The sequence below is a fragment of the Aethalodelphis obliquidens genome, unplaced genomic scaffold (genome assembly GCF_003676395.1).
Source record: "Aethalodelphis obliquidens isolate GAN/ISIS:26980383/991018 unplaced genomic scaffold, ASM367639v1 scaffold103, whole genome shotgun sequence".
NCBI lineage: Eukaryota > Metazoa > Chordata > Mammalia > Artiodactyla > Delphinidae > Aethalodelphis > Aethalodelphis obliquidens.
Genome location: NW_020838047.1, coordinates 1,350,453 through 1,369,103, shown reverse-complemented (window position 1 = coordinate 1,369,103; position 18,651 = coordinate 1,350,453). Strand labels below are relative to the sequence as shown.

General features: G+C 47.1%; 1 protein-coding gene and 1 long non-coding RNA gene across 5 annotated transcripts in view; one reads left to right on the top strand and one right to left on the bottom strand.

Annotated features, from left to right (window-relative positions):
- The window catches only part of PALLD (palladin, cytoskeletal associated protein), a 385,196-nt gene that overhangs the window by 273,162 nt on the left and 93,383 nt on the right, over nucleotides 1-18,651 (top strand). The gene's annotated exons all lie outside the window — the stretch shown is intronic.
- LOC113614748 (uncharacterized) lies at nucleotides 1,504-4,687 on the bottom strand. The gene is made up of 2 exons (XR_003430711.1): nucleotides 4,084-4,687; nucleotides 1,504-1,634 (listed from the first exon to the last, which is right to left on the bottom strand). It is a non-coding gene; the product is annotated as an uncharacterized LOC113614748 (long non-coding RNA).

The window sequence follows — 18,651 nt, the reverse complement described above, 5'->3', positions numbered from 1 at the left end:
AATATAGTTTATCAGATCACCCCGAATTACGTTACTTTGAGATAACTTCGTGACCAAGGAAATTTTAGGCATTTTCGCCTTGGAAAAGAGCAGGTGCCTTAAGGAAGAGAAACCAGAGGTGTGAGAACTAGCTTGTTGTCTCAGCTTTACCCTGAAGAGAGAGCTAGGAAGGAGTGGCAGATACAGACTGGCCGGTTTCCATGGTGAGGTGAACCACTCCTCATGTTAGCTCACAACCAGACCAAGGTCACAGTCGAACACACAGCCAGATTCCAGATGTAGCTGCCATCAGATTTGTGTCTCGTTGCTGTTGTTTGACAGCTGCATTCCACACGCTTCCCACTCCCCAGCCACAGAGCACAGCCCCTACATGTTAATCCCACAGTCAGTAAATCCCTCGTGGAATTTTGCAACACGTTGAGTTAGACAAGGAACTTTCCTTCTGATCCCAATCTGGCTATTTTTCTTGAGTTCAGTGTTATAAAATCAGAACCAAAGACACTTTGGTTAAGGGTGCAAGTTCAGACTCGTATGCAGACAAGTCCACTATATCTTCATGAAGAGGCTGCCTGGTCACCTGCTTTGTCACAACCCTAGTAGAGCCGAGGTCAAGGTGATGTGTGGGCCATGTTCCAGAACAATCTCTATTATTAATAGATTTTGATAGTAGACTTCTAAATGTGTTCTTCCCCTGACAGGGAACCTTTATTTACCTAAACACTCCCCCGTGTAAAAGGTAAGGCGGCTAATTGCTAAACTCCTCTGAATCAAGATGCCATTAGAAGAAATTTAAATTATACTTAGAGGAATAAAAGCTTAAAAATGAAGGTTTTCTCTTTTAGAGAGTTGGTTTCGAACTTAAAAATTTGCAATGCCATTTTCTGAAGTAAGTAATACAGTAAGATTCATTCATTTCTTATAAGAATATTAGAAGCAAAAGCTTCTTAGCTTAGAACTAAGGCACACGTTAAAATTTCCGTGTTGTTTCTACTACAATATCTCCCTTAGATTTGCAGAAACTGAAAAGCACAAAGAGGAAATTATAAATATCCTATAACCTAATGTCTGTAGAGGTGATCACTGTTAACTTTTTAACTGCATAAATATACATATTTTAAGGGTAGGACCATACTATGTGTAGTGATTTTTTTCCTGCTCACTCACATATAGCAAATATCTGCTGAAATGTTTTAAAGTTTTTAAAAGTGTATATATTCTGACGTATTTGCTGTGACTATAGTACTTAAATAACTCCATGCTGTTCATTGTTCAGACTTGAAGTAAACTGGCCCATTTGTTAAAGGGTGAGGGAAATCACAGTTGGTTCCTTGTGCAACTAAATTGTTCAGCAAAAAATCAGAAGGAAGAAAAAGAACCATTATTCCTTGCTTACACCAGGGTAGTTGATTGAAAGATAACCAGAGCCTCTTAACATCAAAAAAATGTCTAACACAAACGTGTAAATCACGCTGCATACTCACCTTGAACCTATAGGCAAATTGCTCATCTCTTGGGCTCCCCCATCTTTTATTCAGAGGATGGATTTGGCAATAGTGTTTGGAATTCAGGGAAGATGGAGCACACTGTAATTCAGTGTAGTTCCCTGTGCTTCTTAAGTAGCCAGCATTTTGGGTCTATGGAAAAAGCACATGTGAAATCATTGAAAACCTGCATGTCTGTTTGATGGATTCCTGAAAGAACATATGTAAATAAATTTTGGTATATCTGATGCTATTTTCCTATTAAATGACTCTAGTAATTTAATCTTAAAACATTCTATTTTCCCCCCAAGGCACAAAATTTTAAACATACATTCCCCACAGGTAGCTACTGTAACTGCTTCCTGTGCATCCTTCCAAAAACTGTCCATGAATTTGCAAGCATTTGTGTAGCCTGTGCATGAGTGTGATTCACACACGTATGCACCCTTGGGAACATTTCCCTACATGGAGCCTCTGACATATGTATTCTTACTTCCCAAGGGAATTACAGATCCACACTCTGCTGTCCCTGAACAGGATACTCTGTTTGCCTCTTCTCGGAGGTAGGCTGTGCATCTGCAGTAAAAGAGGACAGTATAAAACCTTCCCTCCGAAGGTTCCTCTTTTTATAAATAATACTTGTTAACTTGTGTGCTTCCAGTTTTTAAACGAATTTCTTCCTTGCACCATATACAAAAATTAATTCCAGATGGATTAAGCAGGACATAAAAGGAAAAGTTTGATACATTTAAGCCCATTCAAATAAAAAACTCCTGATCATCAAAAGACACCGTGAAGATAGTAAAAAGACAAGCCACAGAGTGGAGAATATTTTCAACTCATACAGACAGCGCTGGACCACTACCTGAATACACAAGTTACAAAATAAACAATTCCTGCAAAGAAATAAAGAGCTCACAAATCAGTACAAAGACGGCAGTGAGGCAAATAAGAAAGAAACTAAAAAAAAAAGGTGAAAGACCTGAACAGCCACTTCACCAAAGAAGGAATTCAAATCGCCAATAAACTAGAAAAGTTACTCAGCCTCATTGGTAATGAGGAAAATATGAATTAAAACAACAGAGAGATACCTTCCCTTCCCACCTGATTGGCAAAAAACGAAAAAGTCCCTCGAATCCAAGTTCTGGCAAGGATTGAAGTGACAGGCTATTTCATACTCTGCTGGTGGGAGCAGAAATTGTAAAAACCACGTGGTAAAGACCTTTGCATCATTCGGTAGGCCCGATGTCACACACACCCTATGACTAGAATCCACTTTTAGGGGCACGTACAGGACACAAGAGGCCTGTTCACAACAGCCCCAAACTGGAAACATCTCAGAAGCCCGTCAACAGTAGAGCAGACCCGGAAACTGGGGTAGGGTCATCCAGTGGCGTATTATTCGGCAATTAAGATAAATGAACCAGGGATTTCCCTGGTAGTTCCAGTGGATAAGGCTCCACGCTTCCAATAAAATAAATGAACCATAGCCCAGCACGACCTGGATGCATCTTACAAACATAATGCAAAACAGAAGAAGCCAGAGAAAAAGACCACATACAGGGTGATTCCCCTTCAGTACAGCTAAAGGGGGCGAAGTGGACTGTTGGGAGGGGCATCCGGAGGTTAGTCCACCTCTGAGGACAACAGAGCATGAAGGACGTCACACGGGTCAGGCTGAAGAGGGCCCAGGGGTCACGCCTGCAGGGCCTGTCCTGCTCTGGCTTGACCTGGGCATCGGTTACAGGCATTGGTTACATTTGCTTTGTCTTTATTAAGCCGTAAGTGTTTTTTTAAAAAACATACAGATAGAAAAATTGTTTAAGAATTACTTGCAAGACAGAAGGAGAGAGCCACCCCCAGAGCTCCCAGATGAAGTCGGCTGCATGGAGAATTCCCACCCCGGCGAGACACCCCGCTCCCCAGCAAGCCCTCTGCTGACACCAGGAACCCCCCCAGCTGCGAAATGGGTCCACGTGAGCAAATGAAGACCCTCCTTCCAGGAGAGGGCAGGTGCGGCACAGGTGGGATCTGGGTGGTGCCCGGTGCTGCCTTTTTCTGGCCGATCTGTAAGTGTTTTAACTGCAAAAGAAGCTGAGTAATCTGGCTGAGTGGGCATCAGCCAGCAACATCAGCACAAAACCTTTATTCCCTCTGTCCGCTCACCGTTTAGGGCGTGTTTGATGGCCTACAAAAGTGGGGAGTCCTACTGGGAATCCCTAATCATGGGAAGACTCCTGCCTCACTCACCTGTGTAGTAAGTACTACCTGGTCCTAATTCTAGATTCTCAGAGAACAAGCAACACAAACCAACAAAAAGTACTCAACAGTGAGGCTCTGCAGGAAGAATCCGTCGACCCAAGACACCGCTCTCTGGCTCCCCCGGAAATACCAGCTTCTTTACACCGGCTGGAAATTGTTCCAGAGATTTTTTAGTTTTTCTTTATGAACCTGTCACGGTTGTGATTGGAGAGGTTCATAGATCAGCTTCAGGACCGGCTTGTTCAGGGAGAGGGGGGGAAGCCCTCTGCTGACCTTGGCCTCATGGTGGGGGGAGCCCTCCGCTCACTTGGCCTCATTGTGGGGGGAGCCCTCCGCTAACCTTGGCCTCGTGGGGGGCCTCGGCACAGGATGGACGGCCACGGGGGGCTGGGGCCCCTGTCCGGAGCTGTCTTCCTGAGCTGAAGGGCTCCTGGGACGGCTGTCCGGGCACGTCTCTGCTGGTGAAGTGCTGCCATCTTTTCCATTTAGAGTATCGAACTGTTACCGTCATGAACGGGCTTGGCTTCTTAATGATGACTCACCGTGTCTGGGACCATGTGTGTCAGTGACACACGTATGGCTCTTGAGGACCGTGCCGCAGACAGCCCCGGGGAGAAAAGTCATCCGTGCAGAGTTGATTTTTCTGATGAAAGACAGGAAGGAAGTATGTCACTTCTAAAGCAGATTGGAAATAACATTAAGTCAGAAGTAACGCGCCATACTTCACAGCCCAGAGGTGAAGGACCTGGGACATTTCCCTTGTATTTGTCCAGAAGTTGGTGTAACCCAGAAACTAGCTGGTTTACCTCCGGTCTGGTACTGTCCGGACACAAGCGGAGGGCCCACAAATACATGTTTTTCAGAACAGTATTCAGAATCTGAAGACCGTTATGTCTCAGTTTAGAGTAAGGTTAAAAGCGTCTGCGGTAGTGAAGACCCTTCTGTGAGATTCCATAGCTCTGGTCGTGTGGGCACTTCTGGTTCATGGTGAAGACAGATGTGGACTCGGAGGCACATACCCGGGTCCTCACTTTAAGCTGTGGGGCAGCCGTGGTTAAACAGTCACAGTGCCTGTCTCCAGCGGCTGCAGCCGCCCTCTTACTGAAGAAGCGTATTGCTTAGTTTGCCGTAGGCTGTTATCAGGTAAATATTATATTTTACGGTCCACAGCATAAACTTGTGTGTGTCCTAAGAGGAACGGCTCTTTTCGTGGCAAGAGTCCTGTATGCAGGGTAAAGAGAGGCAGGTGTGTATTCTCTCTGTGAAGGAAAGCCACCAGGACTTCTCCCTTTGTCTGAAGAGGTTCCTGAGTGGAAGCCCCAACCAAATGCTCGAGGCGGGGCTGAGCCCGCCGCGCTGTGCGTGCAGGGTCAGCACTGGGGCCGCACGCAGCCCTGGTGCGTCAGGCCCTGGCGCCCTTCCCTCCAGCGGGGAGAAGATGCAGGAGAGCTCGAAGCTCCGGGAGCAGAGGCCTGAGCACGGGAACGGTTTGGAAGGAAGCGAGGCTGAGAGCGGGAAAAGTGGAACTATTTAGGGAATTTTGATCTCGCGTCCTGGGCCCCAAGCCTCAGCCCAGCGCCGAGACTTGCCCAGATCCCCCTGGGCTCCTGCTAGAGCTCATTCCCTGCTCTTGAGTGTGCAGGGCTCTTGCACAACCTCATGCCTCTAGGCACGGTCTTCCCACAAGCGGGGATGCTCGCCGCCAACCACCCACACACTCCTCCTGACTCATCCTCGGGGCAGCTCGAAAGGGGCCTTGTGACGCGGGAAGCCGCCCCCTGCCGCCCGGTCACACGTCCTCGCCGTGGCCTCGCTTGCTTTAGCTCCTGGGAAGTCACGGCCGTTCGTGCCTTATAATTACAGGTCCTCGTTTAGCTCTGATTCCCTGTTGGAATGTGAGATCTTGGGAGTCAGGGAATTGGGTCTCCTCGATTGTATTTGCAGCTCTTGCATCTGGCCCAGCGACCAGCACAGCGTCATAGATGCTCACTCACGTTAGCTGTGTATCCTTAGAGACAGACCCAGTCACCTATCATTTTTAAAGGCAGAATCGGGCTGCTAGTCACTGATTGCCGTCTGCTTCTAACAGAGTAAAAATCTTATGCAAATCCAGAAGCAAAATGAGGAAAAGATAATGTTTCCAGGAGCAGAGGGAGGGAAGGAGCTTCAAAGAGGGGAAAACAAATGAACCAGAGTCAGATGTTAAAAAGTGAGCAAGGGGCTTCCCTGGTGGTGCAGTGGTTGAGAGTCCGCCTGCCGATGCAGGGGACACGGGTCCGTGTCCCGGTCCGGGAAGATCCCACATGCCGTGAAGCGGCTGGGTCCGTGAGCCATGGCCGCTGGGCCTGTGCGTCCGGAGCCTGTGCTCCGCAACGGGAGAGGCCACAACAGTGAGAGGCCCGCGTACCAGAAAAAAAAAAAAAAAAGTGAGCAAGGACTTCACAAGGGGCAGTGAGGAGACTGAAGGCTTCAGTAGTGAGATTTGGGGGCCAGTAAAAAGCTTGAATACCAAATGTTACTTTGCGCTGACAGAATCTGAGGGCCACAGAGACCGTTCAGCCTGGGGAGTGATTTTTCGATTGAACCAGATTCAGCAAACGCTCGTTGGTTTCGATTGTATAGAAAGTACCGGGCCAGGTGTGTGACACGTTCAGAGGTTTTTTTTCGAAGAGAAGCTTTAGATTCTCAAGAGCTTACAGTCCAGTGAGGAAAACAGAGCATTCTGTAATGTGACATGCGCACACTGTACTGCGGCACATCCGTGAGAACGTAGGAGAAAATACATCAATTCCTTCTGGGCAGATCTGAGTGGACTTCATGGAGGTGGTGTCATTTTGAGCCGGGCTTTGAAAGTTGAGTAGGTGCATGAGAGGAGACACATCCAGATGAGTTTCCAGATGAAAATCCTCAGCCTATCTTTACAGTTTGCCCTGGGGAGCAACTAAGGGCTTTGAACAAGAAAATTTTTAAAAATGTGCCTCATTTCTTTAAACATGATATTATTTTTATATACCCTGTATCTAATACGTCCAGTATTGGAAGGGTCTATAGGTCTGTTTCTTCTGTTATTTCTGCTGCTTCTTGCTCATGATACCTTGTTTCCATGCGTCCTTTGCGATTTTATTTACTTGCTTACTTTTTTTTTTTTTTTTTTTACTGTAAACCACTGGTATTCCTTGGAAGTTTGTTCCTGAGAATTCCTGGAGGCCTGGGATGAAGGTGGCTTCTTCCAGAGAGGGTCTGCTCTGCCAGGTGACTAAAGAAATCACCATTCTGGGGCTGTTTTAAACTGCATTCAAGGCCTGGGGGTTATTTTGTTTTCCTTTTTTTTAATCATCCTGATGATGGCAATCTGGGTTGTAAATCTGCACAAAAGGTCAGTTGTGGCTTCACCTTCTCTGGACTGATTTTCTCCCCTGCTCTCCTGAAACCAAGGTAACTTCCTTTGCAAGGACCCAGCAGCACACATGGGTGGACGGCTTTAATGTCTGGTCCACACTGGGGGCCTTGGCGGGGAGGGGTCTCAGCTTTCCAGGGGAGGGTCTATGATCTCCTCACCTTAAGCCAGCATGGGGTTTCTTCTTCTGTCTCTCGTTTTTATGAGGCCATGAAAACTGAAGCTCATTCTCTAGCTTCTGGAAAGTTCCCTCAGGGTGAAGCAGCTTTCAGAGCTCTGCTCTCCGCTCTGTGGTCCCACCTTTATAAATCCTTAACGCTTGACAGTGTTTCAGTGTGTTAGAAAATGATTTTTATAATTCATCATTTTTTAGTTGTTTTCAGTGAAGGATCGAGATACCTAGCCAGCCCTCTTACATGAAACAGAAGTTCTAGAATAAGATTTGTGTTTTAGGAAACTAGCTACATAGAGGGGGTATTGGAGGGAAAAGTTAGGAAGCAACTATAATAGTACCAAGGGCAAGTGATGGAAATCTGAACCAGGGCGCTTGGAGTGGAATCCAGGGAAGGATAAGTTCCATTTGGGGCTTGTGCTCCAGGTGCTGGTCGATGTGTCATAATAGGGGGTTGGAAAGAAGTTTCTGGAACTGAGAAGAGATGCATTCTAGTCGCCCCCTGCACACATGGGGTGTGAGAAATACCCCAGGGGTAGCCGGTAGACGAGAAGAGAGGAGACAGACACTTGAGAAGTGCCTACAGGTTAGGGTCAGACGCAGGAACAAGGGCTGTTAGTGGACAAAACCAAGCAGGAGTGGCCAGGGCAGTGGGAGAGACCCGGAAGAGCAGTGTGGTCCACCAGCCTCCGGGGAGGCCAGGGCTGGGCCCAGGGGGCTGGGGACTGAGCAGTGTTAGAAAGGGGCTCTGGGGTTCGGTGCTCCAGTGACCACTAAGGGCCTGCTCAGGCTGGTGTGAGCACAGTGCAAGGGGACGAAGCAAGACTGGGGAGGGTGGGAAGGGAAGAGAAGAGGAGAACATGAAGACAGTGAGGCTGGAGGCTCAGCTCGTGCAGCATTTGGTGATGGAATGGGGAAAATGCCACCTCAGTGGTGGGGGAAGGTCACTGGAAGGTGGTCTGAGGACAAAAGGCGTTTGTCCGGATCCCGTTGACCAGAGGAGGAGATTTGGGGGTTGGAAGTTCAGGAGAGCAAAAGTATGGCCGTGGGCTGTGGGCCTGGGAGGAGCCTGGAAGGAGCGGAGTCTTGAACACACGTTGGGCTTGGGTAGTATTTCAGGCGGATGGAAGCACTTCCCCTCCCAAGTCAGAGGTGGAGGACGGGAAGGCTGAGCGACCACAGGTCAGACCACAGACATCTCGGGACAGAGAGGTGGTGAGAGACGGGGAGAGAGCTGGGGGCTGGAGCAGATTGGGAAAGGGCAGCAACCTTTATTGCAGGGACCCTTGTAAGGAACCAGCTCTGTCTCCCTCCCCCAAAAGTAAGAGCAATGAAAAGAGACAGACACACCCAGATCTGGGACTCCGCGAATATGGAAAGTCACGTGGCCGCCCAGCACGTGCTGCAGGTGCCTCTCGGGTCGCCTGCCCCACCTCCCCGGGTCCCACAGCCCCACACGGGCTCCACGCGGATCCCTTCCCTGCAGTTGCAGCCTTGTCTGTTTTATGGAATTGTGGCTGCCTCTGCTTGGAGGGGAAGGTAAATACCTTGGTTCTCTTCTGTCATCAGTACATGGAGAAGTCTTTTTTAACTAATGGATATTCAAAAAATGTTATGTCTTCTCAAAACACCAAAAATAGAGCTCGTATGATCCAGCAATCCCACTCCTGGGCATATATCTGGAAAAGACTGAAAGCTGTAATTTTAAAAGATACATCCACCCCAGTGTTCACTGCAGCTCTATTTACAATAGCCAAGACATGGAAGCAACCCTAAATGCCCATCGACAGATGAATGGATAAAGATGATGTGGTCCATGTATACAATGAAATATTACTCAGCCGTAAATAAAAAGAGAATGAACTAATGCCATTTGCAACAACACGGATGGACCTGGAGATGATCATACGTAGTGAAGTAAGTCAGAGAAAGACAAACATCATATGAAATCACGCATATATGGAATCTAATGAAAAAATGATACAAATGAACTTATTTACAAAACAGAAACAGACTCACAGACGTGGAGAACAGACTTGTGGTTGCCAAGGGGGAGGGGGTGGGGGAGGGATGGACCCGGAGTTTGGGGTTAGCAGTTGCAAACTAGTACATATAGGATGGATAAACAACAGGGTCTTACTGTAGAGCACAGGGAACTGTATTCAATATCCTGGGATAAACCATAATGGAAAAGAGTATGAAAAAGCATGTATGTATGTGTATAACTGAGGCACAGTTATGTGTATAACTGTACAGCAGAAACTGACACAACATTGTAAAGCAACTATACTTCAAAAAATAAAGAAAAAAATGTCTACTGAACTGAAGAGAAACAGGAAACCCAGAAGATGAAGAAGGCTCTAAGGGGAGAAGGTTCTGTCCAGCTCAGAGTCGGGGTGTGAAACGGCGGCATGAAAACCCGAGAGAAATAGAGAAGGGAGGTGACGGTCCCACCGGATCCGCTCTGGGAGCTCTACTGGTGGGTACTGTGGAGCTAGAAAAGGTCAGAGGTTCGAAGGAGGACAGCAGAGTGAGGAAAAGCAGCATCTTTCTGTCGGAGGAGGGAGGAGCTGCGGTGAGAGGTGTTCTGATGTTGGGTGAGACACACACCAGCCCTGACCTTATAGAACCCGTCTTCGTCTTCGATTGTGGAGACAAAGAAGGGACCTGGGTTCAGAGAAACGAACGTCAGCCTGGGACCCGAAGCTCGGTACCAGCCAAACAATGGTTACTCCCCACCCTCTGGTCCAGACCTCCCATCCCTGGAAACGTGTCGGGACAGGCATTGCTGGGGGGGGGCCCAGGCCTCACTAGGCATCCCCGCCGTGAAGGTTGACAGCTGACATTGGCTTGTCGGGCACAGCGCACGTGGCGGTGTTTCCCGTGGGCCTCCGCGGTCGCTCCCTGAGCCTGCAGTGTGGAGAGCTGAGCCGCCTTGAGGGATGGGGACCACAGTCTGGGGGACAGAGAGCCGGGCAGGGCTTCCAGCGAGCGCGCATCCAGGGTGGCGGCTGGCTCACGGCCAGCAGGGGAGAGGATGTGTCCAGACGCTCCTGGTCACCATTTAGGCTGCAGGCTCTCTGCTGCCTGCTGCTGTGCGAAGATTTTCCATCCCTGGGGGGGACTCCTCCTAAGAGTAGCTTTATCGTGAAGACGCTACACTGGGAGCAGCGTGCAGCCGGGCCTCCGGGATGGGTGTCTCCCCTCTGTTATACTCGTTCGCTTGCAGTGTTGTCATGAAGAGCGTGTCGGGGTTCCTTTTTGCTTTCGAAACAAATGTGGGGAAACATCTGGCAAGCATTTTCCTTCTTCCCCATCAGACCCTGCAGTATAAACAAGGGCGTGGAAATTAGAGCAAACCCTGAAAATGGCCCCGACTCCCAGCCCCCCATCGTCTCGCCAGCCTGAATGCCAGGCCCTCGGAAAGAATGCAGGGCCTGGCAGGGAGGAACCTCCCCAGAAGCAAATCCGGGCTTGGAATGCTGGTGCGGAAGGCCTCATTGGCCCCGGAGCTCTTAGTGTGGATTTCTTTTCTTTTGAAAAAGGTAATCATTTTGAAAAAAAGAAAAGGGAATTGGAATCTATTTCCTGACTCCTGTTTGAAGGTCCAAATGATGCATTGTTTTTTCTCAGGGGAACTCTAACTCTAAGTAAAGGTCCACGCCTGTGGCAGGAGGTGATATGAAAATATTATCAGTTTTACCAGATTCACAGAATTTAATTGTCTTCTCCCTTCCCAGTCAGTGCCCTTCTTACTGCTTCGTGCTCCCAGCACTTTCCCAGGTACAGGGACATAAAAGCAGGGCTTCTTTTGAGAAACCTCCCCTGCTTCAGAACAAGGCAGTTACCATCTACTTAGAATGAGGAAACCAAAGCATAGTCAGGATTATTTTAACTGGTAAACCTGATTGTATCACATTTTGACACCCCAGTACAAAACCCAGATCGTTCTCTCCGCTTCTTAAAGCTATTGTTAGGATCACGTACTGTGCACGTCAGCAGTTTTCTCCCCATCTCGGAGCTCCCCCTTACTGTGGGACCCGCAGCATCCCTCAGGTGTCCCGGACACGGTGTCCCGGACACGGTGTGACAGGAGGGGTCGGGAGGCTCAGGCACGCAGCCTAGAAAGAACCAGCTCCAGTGAACTCCTGATTCAGTCGGGAGAGTGTGGGATGAAGCAACAACCAAAAAATGTACTTAGAATCTGTCAATAATAGGTTTTGCCCGCAGTTTTGAGAAGTTGTAAACCAGCCTCAGAAACTTCCTGATCCCAGGAACACTTAGAGACAGGATGAGTCTAAGTCAGCCTAAATTTCTGGCTAAACTTGGGAACCACAGATAAAAGCTTAAGAGCCAATCACCTTTCTCCTTCTCAGACTTGTTTAGCAGTTTAGGCTTGGGGAAGTTATTTGGAATTATGTTAATCTAATTGTTCTGATTTTTTTCACTGAGAACTCATATTTCAGATTCCTCCACTTATTTACCAGCAGAGCAGGGTCACTGGGGGTGGAAATCAATTACGCAATAGCCTATAAGGTCTGTCTTGAGCAAATATACCATTTCTGCTGGGCTTTGGGGGAATGTGGAAACCTCACCACACTGGGAATTCTGATTTAAAATGGTGTCCACATTTCAGAGATGTGGAAAATAAGGGTCGTAGGGATGAAATGACTTACTTAAAAGTGACACGGCCGCTTTGCAGCAAAACTGGCGCAAAAACAGGTCTGGACGCCCAGTCTTGGGCTACTTTCTTTCTTCTTTCTTTTTTTAACTTTTTCTTTTATATCGGAGTATAGTTGATTAACAATGTTGTGTTAGTTTCAGGTGTACAGCAGAGTGATTCAGTTATACATATACATGTATCTATCCTTTTGTTTAAAATTCTTTTCCCATTTAGGTTGTTGCATAATACTGAGCAGGGTTCCCTGTGCTATACAGTAGGTCCTTGTTGGTTATCTATTTTAAATAGAGCAGTGTGTACACGTCATTCCCTAATTATCCCTCCCCTGCCCCCCCCCGCACCCCCGCAACCGTAAGTTCTTTCTCTAAGTCTGTGAATCTGTTTCTGCTTCGTAAATAAGTTCATTTGTATCTTTTTTTTTTTTTTAGAGTCCGCATTTAAGCGGTATCACACATATGGGGCTAGTGTCTTGATGCCATTGTTTCTCCACGATGCTTCCCAGAACACTGGGCTGAAAGTGAACAGGGATGGTGTTTCCCAAATCACGGTACAATATTCTCAGTTTAAAATTTTCCTCCCATGAAACAATGAACTTTTTCATCTCTTAGTGATTGCTACCGCCTTTCTTCTTGATAATGAGAAGGAGGCAGCAATGTAAACATGAATTTTAAAAGCTCAGCAACAGGCTTTCACAGATTTCTTTTTCTTGGACATGTGCTTGCGACGGCTTCACAATCGCAGGCGTACAGATCGTTTTCTTCTAGTAGCATCGTGGCGTTTCAGCGATAGAATTAAGTAGAACAGTGTTGCGACTTCTTGTGCTCTAAACCCTGGGCAAGTTTGAACCCACCAGCCGTATTCAAGGCCCGTCTGATTCCTTGAGGTTACAACCAGTGGAGGTCATTGAAAGTATATTTATAATCCATACCCTGTCCACCTCCTAGGAGGATTAGGACTTGTACCAACAAGAATTCATCCCAGCCGGTCAGAGACGGTCCTGAACAAAAGTGGGTAATACACTTTGGGAATTCTGTTAAGCTGAATGCTATTTCCACACTGGTCACCATGGTGAACAGAATAAGCAGACTGAATGGTGAGGGGCCGGGAGACAATGTGCTTTCTGTGGGGTTTGGTCTGCCCCTTGTGGTGGTCAGCGTGGCCACTGTGAAGCCTGGTGACAGCACCGAGTCCGACGCCTGACGAAAACGGGGCTTCGATCATTAGCACAGTGGACAAAGGAAAGTACAGACTATTTTTGGTGCCAGATGAGGAATAATATCAAGTGATAGGATATCCTGTATGTTTATATTACTTACCTTGGGAAACGAGCTCTGATTCCTTTTCAGAGCAAGTCTTGGGAACAGACTTGAATCACTCAGCCTCCTCTGTCTGGGAAAATAGCTCAGTCTGAATTTCTCTGTGGAGTTAGACAAGAGCTAATTGCAAAAGGATTAAAACCTTGAAAACTGCTTTGTTCAGCTGATTGTTTCAGGTTTCCTTTTGGAGCGTGGATGATGTGTTTATTTGACATAATAAATACCACCATCCGCTTTGTTCCAGGGACCAAAAGGCTGTGTGCTTGCCCGAGGAATTTCTCCCTTGTTTACATGTGAAGAAACACGGCTGTGTTTTATGGGATGGGCCCTGGCAGCTCCTTTCTTAAATAGGGAATGCAGAGAGCTGTGCTTTCCCCACACGCGTCTGAGGACAGAAAGCAGAAAATACCCTTCTGCCCTCGAGACGGCAGATGCTTGGGAGCCCGTGCCCTCCACTGAAGGACCCGGCCTGTCCAGCTGGGCCTGGGTACTACGTTCCTTCAAACCTGAGACGGGAGTGTCCCGCGGGCACCCCAGACTGGGGAAGGGGAGGACAAAACAAAACCACTCCGCCCCTCAGCCAGATTAGGAGCCAGGACACTGAGGAATCAAGTGACCACAAATCAGGCGACCAGGCGTGTTCTGGGCTTTTTGTTCTTTCCAGAAAGATGCCCGGCCCCACGAGGAGGGCATGCGTGTGAAATACAGGCTTTGAGGTGACTTGGAGTGTATGCAACAGAGCAAACTTTCCAAACAGCTGCAAGCTCTCCGGCCCCTTATGATTTCCAAAAGGCGCTCCTTAAATGGGCATAAGTGCTGGATGCTTGGAGAGTAAAGGCAAAGGAGGCTGAGTCAGTGACCTGCTTGGGAGCGGGGGGAGCGAGGGGTGGGGAGAGAGAGAGAGGGAGTGTGTGTGTGTGTGTGTGTGTAGGGGGAGCAGTGGGCGGGGCGGGGTTGAAGGAAGGCTGCAAGCTTAGCAGAATGTTTGACCCAGACAAAGAGCAGCTCTAGCAACCAAATAAGGAAATTGGCTCTGCAGGATTTCAGAATAGAAGCGAGCGGAGATCCGAGGCAATCTGGGAGAGGAAAAATAAGCAAAGAAGACTGTCAGAGGATTCTGGCGGCACTTGCTTACACAGAATACAGAGGGAAAACAGGATCTCTGGTCTTTCAGCAGGGCTGAGAAGTACACATTGCATCTCTCCCCTCTTGTAGACCAGCGAGGGAGAGACGCTTAGAAACTCTTTGAGCAGCTGAAATAATAAGCATTCCCTTGTTAAACATGGGGAAAAAACGCGAGCTGTACGTTAGAAGCACCGTGGCACTCCTTTTATGTATAGTTCATGAAACTTTTAGCCGAAGATGATGAAAGTTTCCAAGACGTCACAAAGATATCCCGACTCCCATTTTCAGACGCACCCTGAACACGGAGCGTTAGTTGTGTCCTTTGAGAAAAAGCGAACCTCTTCACAAATGAGGGAAACGTTTGATCCAGGTGTGTTTGTTGGTAGGTAGTGAAGGTGTCAAAGAAGGAAATTATGCAGAGAAAGCATCGGAGCCTCATGTGATCCTCTCAGCCTCATTTCCCAGACCCTCCAAAGTGTTAAATGATCTTTGTTACTTAGTAATATGAATGAACATTGATTTTGACACCTTTTTGTAGTGTGGGTGGAAGAGGGCGGAGCTTTGGAAGAGGAATTTCAGGATAATCCTAAACAGATTGAGAAACACCTTTTTGTGCCACAGAACCAACACGGAGAAATGATTTCTTTTCACCAAGCGGTCACTATATTTATATTCAAAGCGGGGAACAGATATAGGGCATTCTTCCTGGATGAATTTTTAAAATCCTCCGTAACTTGACTGTTGGTGACTTGAAGGTAGGAAAGGGAAGGAGCCCCCCCTTCCACTCCCACCCCAAATACACAACTGGACAGCCCACACTGGGTTTTGAAACTTCCAGAACACTGCCTCGTGGGAAGGGAGAGTCTGAGGAGAGAGCTGGCCACAGGGCAAAGGGCGGGAACCCCCCAGCGCACAAGAGCGCTGCATCAGGCTGGGCTCAGGGGCACGTTCTGGTCTCAGAAATAGCCGCTCCACACTCAGGAACGAACCCTACTCGATGAGCCTTCCCTGTTCAGGAAGATGGCAGCCTTGTGAGAACATGTTTACCATCACTAACAAAGAAGTGAATTTAAAAAAAAAAAAAAAACAATTTAGCTATAAATGTCAAGAGTTATACAAACAGTATTTGATCTCAAGATCATACTTTTCGGTATGTTCCCTGAGGAAATAATTCAAAAGAGGAATAAACATATAAACCTGAAAAAGTCTCCTGTAATAGCTTTTTTTTTTTTTTTTTTTTTTTTTTTTACGATTTCAGAAGAAAGAAGCAAACTAGAGCCAAAGAACGTGGAATGTTAATTCCCTTGTCTCAAAGAATAGAATATTATGCAGCCACTAAAACTAGTTGTGAGTCAGACCATGAAGGCAGGTACGTTTATGAGAAGTAATGTAACGACGCTGAAAAGTTTATAAAATGACGCACCATCCACGCAGCTATGCTTCGAAGACGGGAAACAGGAAACGAACGTGGAGAAAATATTAGTGTTAGTGCATTATGAACATGGATACATTTTTCCTGCCTTTATGAGTTGTACTTTTTCATAATAAACACCGATTACATTAAAAAAAAAAATAAGAGTTTCCAGGGTAAGAAAGAACTGACATTTCAGACTTTATCTGCACAGCAGATAAGCTCACAAAGTTCTGTGTGTGTCCTTAACGATCTTGTAACAGTCTTTGTGATTTTGAGAAGGGTGATTTCTACTTACTAATAATATGTCAGTTACTTGTAAAAACAAAAACAAAGCTAGCTGTAGTTGTCTGTGAGAAAAACAAAGGAAATGTAACTGCAGAGACTTCTGGGCATGTCTCTGTGATCTGGTTAATGTGGGGTGACCAGACCTGGGGGTCCGTCCAGGGTTCCCCAGCCTCGCCAGCAGCCCTCCCAGTTTAAAGAGGAGAGGATGCCCGCACAGGGTGATCTCAAAGCGCTGACCGGCATCGGGTAGCAAACCTCGGCTCGCAGCCAGAGCAGTTCATCCAACCTTCCAGTCGGTGCTTCAGCCTGGATGGTCCCTCCACTACTGAAAGGAATTCCAAGGACCTCTGAATGATGAGAAAGCCCTTCGCATAAGTCAGCTCATTTGAATTATTCTACTTACGGGGAAAAGCTAATGCAGACTTAGAACAACGCACAAATCGTTTACATGCCCTGGTATCAAAAAGCGGAGGAGCAAAGAAAGAAATCTATCTTAACGGAATTTCCTATGATGACTTACAATAGTTATTTAATCGCTGTAGATGGTAGATGTAATCTTAATCTCCTCCAGCCCCCTCTGGTGCAGGTTTAGAACACTGAGACACAGGACTTGACGTGGATTGTGCGAGATCTCACAGTGGGTTCGCGCTGTAGCCAGCACCTGGGTTGAATGTTGTCTTTAGGTCCCTAAAGGAGGTTTTTCTATCAGGGCTCCACTTGCTGCCCTCCCCTACTTGCCCCCTCCTGTGGAGACCCAGAGAGCACTGCCATCAGTCTTGTTTTGATAGATTATGAGTTTAAAGGAGCTTTAATCCATGTTCTTGACTCAGCTGAGGCAATGCCTTAGCGGTTTGCTTCGTCCAGTTACTCATTTAGAATGTAAGCTCCTCAGTGGCCGCACGTGGCCATGTGTCTGAGCAGTGACAACGGGAATCGCTAACCGTGTTGGCAGCTGGGTCCTGTGCGCTGTGCCTAGTGACCCTGGGCATCTCCGTGAATCCTCACTGTGCCCCGTGTTGTGGGCAGCACTGCTGTTCCCATTTCTCAGAGGGAAACTGAGGCTCAGAGAGGTTACACAACCTGCCCAGAGACATCCTGGCAAGTGACAACATCGGGATTCAGGCCCAGAGCACGAGCCCCTAAACGTGAACATGCGTTCCTTCAGTAGGTGTGAATGGAAGCTTTGGGGGGTACACCTAAGTATCACAAGCAGCTGACGCTTCTCTTGAACGTGTCTGAATGTATGAGAAGGAAGGTCCACTTTCACTGAGAAGATGAAGCCAGGTATCCAAGCGGCAATCTCTGTTCGAATAGGAGAATGATAGTTACAGAAGCAGCTCCAAAAACTACCTGCACCAGTAAAAATTCGGGAGGCAGACATGTAAATTTTGAAGTGTCGTATATGTTATCAGTAAGGAATCTGATAATGCCGCACTTACGTATGAAGTGAGGGTCTCAGTGAAAATTGTGGAGTAATAAATGTCTGTATTTTCGTGGCTTCTGGGTCCTTCCACATCAGTAGGGACAGAGGTTTGGCAGGTCAGATGCTCTGCTTATCCAAGTTCCAAACATAGGTCATCCAGAGCTAAACCCATAAGAATCAACTCGGTAACTTAGAGGACGGGGCAGGGGTCCAGGCGGGGCAGGTTTGTGACCTTCTCAAGTCTTTGGCTATCTGGGGTATTTAGTGGAATCTCCATCTGAAGGAATAGTTTGAAGGAAGTCTCTGTACTCATTTCATCCCCCTCCCCAGACTAGTGGAAGACCGACCCCAGTCCTTCGTCTCAAATTAAATTTGCACGTTTGAAGCTCTAAGCTGACCCTAGAGATGGGTGCTCCAAGCCAGCCCTCTGCCACGTGTCACCTGGTGGATTGCATCGCTTCCATATTTCTTTGTACCGTCAAACCACGGGATACTAAGTTTTTTGGGTCGTTCATCCCCTTTCGTAAAATACTTTGTATATGCTGTACCGTCAAACCACAGGATACTAAGTTTTTTGGGTCGTTCATCCCCTTTCGTAAAATACTTTGTATGTGCAGGCAGACCTCATTTTATTGTGCTCTGCTTTACCGTGCTTCACAGGTAGGCTGTTTTTTTTACACACTGAAGGTTTGTGGCAGCCCTGCGTTGTCCGATGATGGTTAGCCTTTTTTAGCAATGAAGTATTCTTAAATTAAGTTAGGAACGTTGTTTGTGAGGCACAATGCTATTGCATGCTTGACAGACCGCAGTATAGTGTAAACATAACTGGTATATGCACTGGGGAACCAAAAGGTTCCTGTCACTTGCTTTACTGCAATATTCACTTTATTGCTGAGGTCTGGAACCGAAGCCACAGTATCTCTGAGGTTTGTCTGTGCATATATATACATATATAGGTATATGTACACATACCTGTATATGTAAAACACATACGTGTATTATGTTGCATATATTAAAAATATACACAAAGATACAAATAGTTAAAGGATCAGATAAACATAAGGAGAGGTTTTAGTCTTTTTTTGTCACTTCTCA